The sequence below is a fragment of the Wolffia australiana genome, chromosome 14 (genome assembly GCF_029677425.1).
Source record: "Wolffia australiana isolate 7733 chromosome 14, ASM2967742v1".
Lineage (NCBI taxonomy): Eukaryota > Viridiplantae > Streptophyta > Magnoliopsida > Alismatales > Araceae > Wolffia > Wolffia australiana.
In genome coordinates this window covers 15,982,049-15,991,820 of record NC_135848.1, presented here as the reverse complement: position 1 = coordinate 15,991,820, position 9,772 = coordinate 15,982,049, and the positions used below count along the sequence as shown (strand labels likewise).

At 43.9% G+C, this 9,772-nt stretch overlaps 1 non-coding gene across 1 annotated transcript; it reads right to left on the bottom strand.

Moving 5' to 3' along the window:
* Positions 1–966: 966 nt before the first annotated feature.
* Positions 967–1,072, bottom strand: LOC144712579 (small nucleolar RNA R71). Its single transcript, XR_013583840.1, has one exon. It is a non-coding gene; the product is annotated as a small nucleolar RNA R71 (small nucleolar RNA).
* Positions 1,073–9,772: the final 8,700 nt, after the last annotated feature.

The following is a 9,772-nucleotide window of genomic DNA, read 5'->3' as shown; positions in this document are numbered from 1 at the left end:
CTCTCCTACCCCCCTCTCTAAATTTATAAAATTAGGGTGACTTGATCCTCATTGAAGATCAAATTCACTCTAATTAGGATCTAAAACACCAAAAATTAAATCAAATTGAAATCCCTACTTGCCTCCCTTGGACGACACTCATACTTATCACTATACATATTAAGTAGAGTTTTATAAATTTTATTGCATAAGCCAAAAATTCACAACGACAAGGGCTAAAAATTTGCGTAATTTTCACCCCTATTTTTGGCTTATCAATTGGCGCCGCTGCCGGGGAGGCAACACTTAAGAATTCAACATATTTTTATTTGTAAACACAGTGGTTAATTGTTGCTCACGAGTTTGTTAAGTCTCCTTATTATTGATTTTGATTTAAGACGGTATTTAGTTTTTAACGACTAACGAGTGTTGTGTTTGAATTAGTGGTTTTGTATGAAGCTTAGGTCTGGATTTGAATCAGGGAGCAGTGACAGAAATCCCCCTGTAGTAGATTCCACCACACCCGAGTCGTCTTTCACCGAACCCACATTTGTAGAGGAGATATTGATTAGACCCATACCAATGGACCCAATAGGTAATGGAACAGGAAACCCTGAGGTAGTTAACGATGGACGGAGGAGGATTAGAGAGTATTCCACACCAGCAGAAACCCCCATCTTAACCAGGATATCTGCCCCGATTGGAGAAGATGTGATGTTTAGAATCGATCCACACCAATTTCAGCTATTACCGTCCTTTTTGGGGAAGGCAAACGAAGAGCCCTATGACTTCTTAGAAAAATTTTATGAAGCATGTGATAGTTGCACTTACCCCAGAATTTCAAAGGAAGTTGTGAGAATGAAACTATTCCCTCATGCCCTTAAGGATAGAGCCAAGGATTGGTTTAGAACATTGGGAACAAATTTTGAATCATGGAATGATATGGAGAAGAGCTTCTTAAAAGATATTATACAGTGGCTAGGACAAATTCTTTCAGAAGAGAAATTAGAAATTTTCAGCAGGGAAATGATACATTTAGCGAAGCATGGGAGAGATTGATGGGGCTCATTAGGAAGTGCCCCCACAATGGCATTCAAAAATGGGAGTTAGTGCAAATTTTCTATGAAGGCTTAAATGATGTGGAGAGAGGCAGAGTTGATATCTCGAGTGGAGGAGCAATAGCTGACATGTATGAAGATGAAGCTATGGCACTACTACAAAAAATGTCCGATAATTTAGCCTATCACCAAGATGCCTCCGATCATGTTAGGGTTACCCCTCGGAAAGGTGGACTGTTGGATGTTAGAGGGGTTGAACCCCAGATTACTATGGATAGAATTGAAAAACAGATAGGTGTAATGATGGGAAAAGCCATGGACAGATACGATGGCTCCGTTCGACATCTTGGACCGAACAGACCCGCATAGTGGGGCGATGCAAGGTACATTTATGACGGGCCGGACCCGATCCGGCCCGGCCCGACCTGACCTGACCCGACCCAACCGGACCAAACCCGACCCAACCCGAAACGGTCCGTCTCGACCGTTCTGGACCTGACCGGACCCCACCCGACACGACGCGACCCACATGAAGCTGCTATGTCACGGGACAGGTATAAGGGATCGATAAGATTGCTCCGTGTGACGCCTTCGACTGAACGGACCTGACGGGTGTCGCCGGTGGGTGTGACGGGGCCGAACTGAATCGTATGACAGGCATGGCCGAACTGAACCGCCTCACACGACCCTTCTGTAAGACTTGTGAGACCGAGCCGGTCCGTAAGATGGGTTCCACCAAATCTGGCCTGGCCCGACCCGACCAACCCGACCCGACCTGACCGGCTAGATTGACCCGACCCGACTCGACCCAACCATCTGTATGTGATAAAAATTGTCTCCAAATTTGGTGTATAAAAGAGATGAAGAGAACAAAGAACATAAAATTTGGTTGGTGGTTAGCTATGCTCTAAGCCTTGTTTTCGGCTCAAATTTTGTGTGTGGCTCTAGATTGCTATTACAAAGACGCACAAAAAATTTGGTGCCCACTAGAGGCCGGATGAGGGAGGCCCTTTAAGATAACAACATGGCGACCCCGAGCTGTTGACATTTAATTGGGCTGAAATTTGTTGTGCCGTTCTAGTTTGCTATAATAGAGTCTCTTCCACAATTTGGTGCCCAACGGATGCCGGAAGAAGGGGGTTCCCTTTAAAGCAAAACCTTCAAAACCATTTTATGGAGCTGTAGGCCTCGGTTTGGCTGAAATTTTGTTGAGAGGTTGCTCTCGGTGCAAGGAAGATGCTATATAAATTTCAGTGCATTCAGTTCAGCTGTTTGCGAGATCGCCATTGCACCCCCAGCCTTTTGGGGGGACTCGTGCGGCGGTGAGTGTTGGCGAAAGGGGTGCTCCATCAATCTTTGAGCAAAACTCATTGTTTTTGGGCGATTGTTTTGGAAATGGATTCTATGTGAAAAATCTGCACGTTGCTGAAAATTTTGGCGCATTCTGTTCAGCCATTTTGGAGATCGTCGTTGCACCCCTAGCCTTTGTGGGGGGGGGCGCTCGTGCAGTTGCGAGCGGCAGTAAAGGGGTGCTCTGCCAATCTCCACGAAAAACTCATTTCTTCTGGGCGACTTTTTTAGCAATGGATTCTTTGTGAAAAATCTGTAGTTGCTATAAATTTCTACGCATTCTGTTCAGCCATTTTGGAGATCGTGCTTGCACCCCAGCCTTTGGGGGGGCTCGTGCGGTGGCGAGCGATGGCAAAAGGGGTGCTACGCCCATCTCTGAGCCAAACTCAAAATTTATGGCCGATTTTTTTTGGAAATGGATTCTACGTGAAAAATCTGCACATTTCTGAAAGTTTGGCATTGATCCACCACTGGACGGTGGAGCTTTGGCGATCCATAAAAAATGGCTGATCGAGTCCCCATTCTAGGTCCCCCCCCCTGTCCCTCGTCCCTTTGAGCCTTGCTGGCGGGCGCTGGTGGTGCGTCGGATGTGCGCCATGGGCGGCCAGGAAGGGTGGCTCAAGGCTGGTTCGATGGTGGCCCGCGAGTGGCTCGAGGATGGCTTGATGGGGCCCCAATCACACACTTGCGCGCACAACGCTGCGTCGCGCCCACGCTTGTGCATGGGTCATCGGCTTGTAGCATGTGCTTGTGCCCCTATACCTTGGTTCCATTGGGCTTACAGACACGTGCGCCAGGCTGGTGTGCCCCACCCAGACCCCCCACAGCCCGCGCGCAGGACGCATAGCCCATAGCGCCGCACACAGCGTGCGCAATGCTGCACGCATCGCCCCCAGCTCTGCTTGCAACTCCGCAAGCAACGCCCGCAATGTCGCACACAGTGCCCATAGTGCCCGCAACAACGCACGCAGCGTCTGCAGCTCCGCTCGTAGTGCCGGTGATAAGCCTAAAAATTTGGCTCAACTCCTTTGACATCAATGATTCCTCCACGCTTTGGACCTGCATTTCGGTTAGTGTACGAAAAACTTTGACGATATGTCCAATCTTCCACTAACTTTTCCATAAGTTTCATGGGTTGATATGCATGAGCGTCAAAGAACATTCCTCCACTAGATATATCCACTAGATGCCGTTCCTGATCATTCAATCCACCATATAAAATTTTGAACTAATTCATGAGATGGAATTCCATGATGTGGGCACTTCCTAGTAAGTGACATAAATCTCTCCCATGCTTCTCCAAGAGTGTCAGTTCCTTGATAGAAATCTCTTATAGCCATCCTAATTGAAGTGGTCTTTCCATAAGAATAGAATTTCTTTAAAAAGCTAGATTGCATCTCACTCCATGATTTAAATTCTTGACCTACCCCTTTGAACCACTCTTTGGCCCTATCTTTCAAAGAAAATTGAAATAGCCTGAGTTTGAGAATTTACTGAGGAACACCTGCATAACTACAAGCAGAACGTATCTGGTTATACTCTTCTAAAAACTCATAAGGCTCCTCATTAAATCGTACATAAAACGTAGGTAATTGATTGATCATATTCGGGTCAATTCTAAAGTTAACAGTTTCAGGTAAAGGAGTAAAAATTTTAGTGTAAGTTTCACTCTCTGCAGGATTAGAAAACTCTCTGAATCTCATTCTTCTAATTTCTTGTTCAGCTCTACAATTTTGGTTATCCTCCATTCTCTCACAAATGTGTTGATTTTCCCCCTCAGAGCTCTCAGAAATATTATCAAGGCTAGGACTTCTACTGATTGTCTCAAGGTTCACTAGATAGGGTTTTAAGGACCTCCTACCGTTCATGCAATGTCAAACACACAAATAGCAAGACAATCAGCTTAGATTAACAAGAAAAATCAAATATAAGATAGAGAGAAATGGCAAGTTTTGCAATTTCCACTATTTGTTTAAAATTCTGAAAAATAAATTTAAAATTTAAACCGTGCCTCCCCGGCAACGGCGCCAATTGATAACCCCAAAAATTCGTGTAAATATGTCAATGATTTGGCGTTTAGACTTATACAATAAAAATTATAATTTCCCTTAATCACTAAATATAGAATATAGAGCAAGCAAGGGGTCAAACCACAGGGAGGCAACAAATAAGAATTTTTATCCAATTTCAATGAATTAATTCAAAGATGAATTAATTTTTCAATTTATAAATCCTAATCATGCTTAATAATGTTTTTAATTAAGCAAAATCAAGTAAGACTTCATTTTGATTTTAAATATTTCGATCAGAAAGCTCAAGATAGAAATATTTCAATTTTAAGTTCAGATTAATTCGGATTATTAATTTCCCAATTATTATAAAATTTTATGAAAATTTTTATGAATTAAAATTGGGCATTAAATAATCAAGAAAGGGACTTTTAATTTGGACTTCAAGATGGATGAATTTTTGAATCAAATTTTATTTTTACGTTTTTATATATTAAACTAAATTCCTAAATAATAAAAATAAAAATCTAGAGAGAGAAACTAGAAAAATTAACCTAGAGAGATAAAGTGAAGAATTTGGGGAATGATATCCGACCCTAAATTAAAAATCTAATGATGCAGAAATATTCTAAATTGATGTAGAATTATATATCAAAAATCATATCTTGAATCAGAATCAAAATGCAGTACTAATTTCATTCAAAACCAACTTATAGGGCATCTACATTTCGCCCATGCCTTGCGTTTTAGAATTGTTCAAGAAGAAGATTGAAATACAAACCAGAAACTTACAAATTTGAGTGCAGAACCAAGAACTGTCGACTTCTAAAGCATCCGTTGTGTCCTTCCTGGCCAAATCCTTGGAGAGAGCTTCAAATTTCCGCCCATTTCCATACCTCTATTTAAAGATCCAACCGTAGAGGGGGGAAAAGACAAACATACCTCAAAATTTCAGCCCAATCTGACATCTAGATCTCAAGATATCGTCATTTTACTGGCGCTTAATCTCCACCGTTGGATCTCTTTATCTATTAAAAAAATTGAATTTTTTCTATTGGCTGGCCTTTCTTTTCTCGTTGTCCCCGTCCTCGGATCATGTGTCGTTGCATTTTTTGTGCTTGAACGAGTCACAATCAGTTCGAAATGATTGTCTCGTTATGCAAGGACGAAAAAGCTCCACGTCACTCTGAAATAATGAGAAAAAATAAAAGGCTTTTCTTTTTATATTTTTTTAATCATTCAGTGGCAATATTTGACCCACATGTGCCATCTATTCCACGTGCATTTAATGCACGCGGCGAATAGACGCCGCACGTTCACGTGTGTTGGTCAGAGCGTGCATTAAATGCACGTGCTAACGACTAAAAAATAAAAAAATAAATAAAATAATAATCCTAACTATTGCACATGTGTCGATTAGCACGTTCATAAATACACGTGCCTAACCGACCTGCGTAAAAAAGTTCCTGCATGTCGATTGCCGTGTGCATTTAATGCATGCGGCTAACTGACATTTTTTATTATATATTATTTTTTTTAAAAATAAAACATACCTTTCGCCGACTTTCTGTTTATTTATTATTATTATTATTTCATATATATATATATATAATACATCCACGTATTTGCCCGAATTTGGGGCAAATGAAGTGGATGCCCCTTGATATATATATATATGTATGCTAAATAAATGTTTTAAAAAATCATTTCTTGGCTAAATATTAGTCAAAAAAAATTATATCAAAATATGGGAAAATTCCAGAAAATTTATGAGAGCCCTTGTCGACCTTTAGCCAAGTATTTAAAGCCTGGTAAAAAATATTTCTTAACTGAAATGAGGTTAAATCCCATGCAATAATTGATAAAAAAATTAGAAATAATAATAAAATCAAAGTATAAGTCATTTATCTTTATTTCTATAAGATAACATGCTAATATAGTCATAAAAACACATTAATATAATGTAAAATTCATCAATTAATGATGCTAATTTGCAAGTTATCAGCCGGCGCCTGCGCGCAGCACCGCACGCAGTGACGACGCCCATGCGCAGCCCCGGCCAGAGCTCCCATGCCCGCACGCAACCCCGCTCAGAGCTCCCGCGCCAGCGGCTGTGTGTAGCCCCACCCAGAGTGTCGGCGCCCACGCGCAGCCCCGTCCAGAGTGCTGGCGCCCGCACACAACCCCGCCCAGAGTGCCGATGCCCGCATGCAGCCCCGTCCAGAGTGCTGGCGCCCGCACGCAGCCCCACCCAGAGTGCCACCGCTCACGCGCAGCCCTGCCCATTAGCATGTGGCGCCTACTGACGCTCGCACGCGAATGTCTATTATTGATGTTATGGGAGGTTATTTGAAATTTAATATTTTTTTCCGGAGCTGTGGTGATCTTTTTGGGCTCAAATTTTGGGTGCCACTCTAGTTAGTATTGCCAATGTGCAAACAAAATTTGGTGCCCAACAAACGACGGACGTGGGGAATTCCTCTGAAACAAAAACCTTAAAAACAATTTCTCCAGAACTGTAGGCATCTGTTTGGGCTGAAATTTTGTTGAGAGATCTCTCTCGACGCCAGGAAGCTGCTATTGAAATTTCAGAGAATTCTGTTCTCCCAATCGGAAGATTGCAGTTGCACCCCCAGCCTGTGGGGGGCTTGTGGAGCAGCGAGCGACGACAGAAGGGGGTGCTCCGAGATCTCAAAGCAAAACCCAAAATCTGTCGGTGATTTTTGTTGCAATGCATTCTACATGAAAAATCTGCTTCTTTCTGAAATTTTGGGGGCGATCCGCTGCTAGACAGCGGAGCTCCGACGATCCCAAAAAAAAACGGTTGATCGAGTCCCACTTTTAGGTCCACGCGTTGTAGGGGGGATCTAGTTTTTGGTATATAGGGGAGTCAGTAAGTTTGTGGAAAAAGAGGCCAGACTCCCTCGGTAGCGCTAGCTATCATCAGTCGGGGTCCTGTTGTGTGCATCGTGGGTTCGGAAATGGCGGAAAGGTCGGAAATGCACTACCACTCCCGTCGGCAGCGCCGCCCTTGCACTGGCCAGATAACAGCCGCACTGTGCTGGTCGGAGGGTGTCGGGTCCGATCCACAAAAAGTTTAATTTTTTTTAGATGCATGAGCCGGGATTCAAACTTAGCTCCCCCACCTCCGAGAGAGAACGGGGGTGCCGCTACCACTGTGCCACGCCATGTTCTTTACTATATATATGATATTAGAATTTAAAATACTTTCTTATTAATTCATTTATTTTAATAATTGATAAATAAATTATTTAAGGGCAAAATAAATTGCGGGAAATTTTGGAAAAATTCAAGAAAATTGTTCTTAATTTTATTCACTTAAATAAATCAAAATATAAATTATTTGAGGTTGGTAAAATTATGTAAAATATAATTTTGGATTTATTGAATGGAATAATTTAAGAGTTAAATTATTATAGTCTTCAATTAAATTGCAAAAAATATAAAAGATGTTTAAATACTTATTTCTTGAGTTTTTAAGCATGAAAGTCATGTTTATTTCTAAAAAATTGGAAGTATTTAAATAATTGAGTTATATTGCATTGGTTATGTGGCGGCGGCGACGTCAATGCATCGGCACTGGATGTCAACGCATCAACACCAGACGCGTCACCACCATCATCTGAAGTCAACGCGACCACTGAGGACATGTCACCTTCGTCATCGGATCAAGTCAACACGCCAGCATCAAGCACATCTCCACTCACGCACGCCCCGTCACGCGTCATGACACGTCGCCAAAGACAGATCAAGAACTGCCCCCTGACATGACACGACATCACGTCACTTATCTTTATTTTATTAACTGTATTTTGTCTTACCTCCAAGGCCTATAAGTATAGGCCAATGTTTCAAGAAATCGTTAGGCAAGTCATAATTCAAGAATTGAGTTTTGTTAAGTCTTCTTGGAGGACTTGGCCAAGCCTCCCTTATCCTCCATCCTCACGTTCCCCACCACCACCGCCGTCGACAACGCCAGGCATCGTCGGCCGCCGCTCCCACTTCCCTCTCTCCCCTTTCTTTCTTCTCTCCTTTCCATCCTTCCTTCTTTTTTCCATCTCTCTCTCTCTCGTCTTTTTGATTGTTGCCTGAGCAACGTCCCACACCGTCGTTAGGGTTGGCGGTGCCAGAGCACGCCAGCGTCTACTGGTGCCTACGTGCACCAACCTTATCGGCGCCCGCACGCCCAGCCCCGCCGGCGCCCGCGCACCCAGCCCCGCTAGCGCCCGAGTGCACCAGCCCTGCCGGTGCTTGTGCGCGCAAGCCTATTGGCGGCCCATGCGTGCCAGCCCCACCTGCGCTGGTGCTGGCACCCGCACGCACACGCCAGCCCCACCGACGCCCGCACGCGCCAGCCCCACCGGCGCCAGTGCACGCCAGCGCCCACTGGCGCCCGCGCATGTCAGTTCCCTCAAGCGCCCACGCTCGGCCGCATCCACTCAGCCGCCTTAGTCCGCCCTCTGTTTGTGTTCGGCGCTCGTGCGTCACGCTCCTTGCCAGGGCTGCTCAACACCCAGAACACCCAGATATTTCGTCTAGTGGGCCATACAACGCCCGGATCGTCCAGTCACGTCACGACCTGAATTCCTCGCAGCCTCTTCACGCACTCCGTTGCCGAGGTACACCTGAACTCTTTGGTGTCGAGTGTTCTTCGTCCAGTGTTCCACGAGTATTCTTCCACTGCCATCAGATTTGATTTGATTTTCTTGGAACTTCCACCATTTCTTCCTCTTCATGAGATTTGCCGCGGATGTGAATTCGAGTATTAGATTTGGTGCTTCGGCATCGTCGCGGTGGTTGAAGACAGTACTCACGTCCTCGATGAGGAACGGGGCTGCACCACCATTATTTCATCGGTTTTAAGTTCACGAATTTGATCGTGTTAATTTTGCGGCCTATTTTATCCCTCTCTCCAAACCCATCCCGCACCCTCCATCCATCATTGTCATTCCCGTCTCCCTCGTTGTCAGCCTCCCTAGTTGTACTGCATCAAATTGATTTTGCAACCTGTTTTATCTGTCTCTCCAAACCCGTCCCGCACCCTCCATCTATCGTTGTCATACCCGTCTCCCTCGTCGTCAGCCTCCCTAGCTGTCCTACATCATTATGTGATTTCATTTGTGATATAAATATGTGGCAAGATGAATGTGATGTGGAAAAGCAAAACTTTGATGAACTTAATATAGGTTCCCTTAAGTTAGTGTACAAATGAGATTGGAATGTAGAGTTGACTATATGAGATAATCAACTTACACTCACATATACTCTTTCATACACCACACATGAGTTAGGACATATGTTAATATGAGATATTACATGTGTGAATGTCACCGAAGAGACCTTATAAAATCCCTC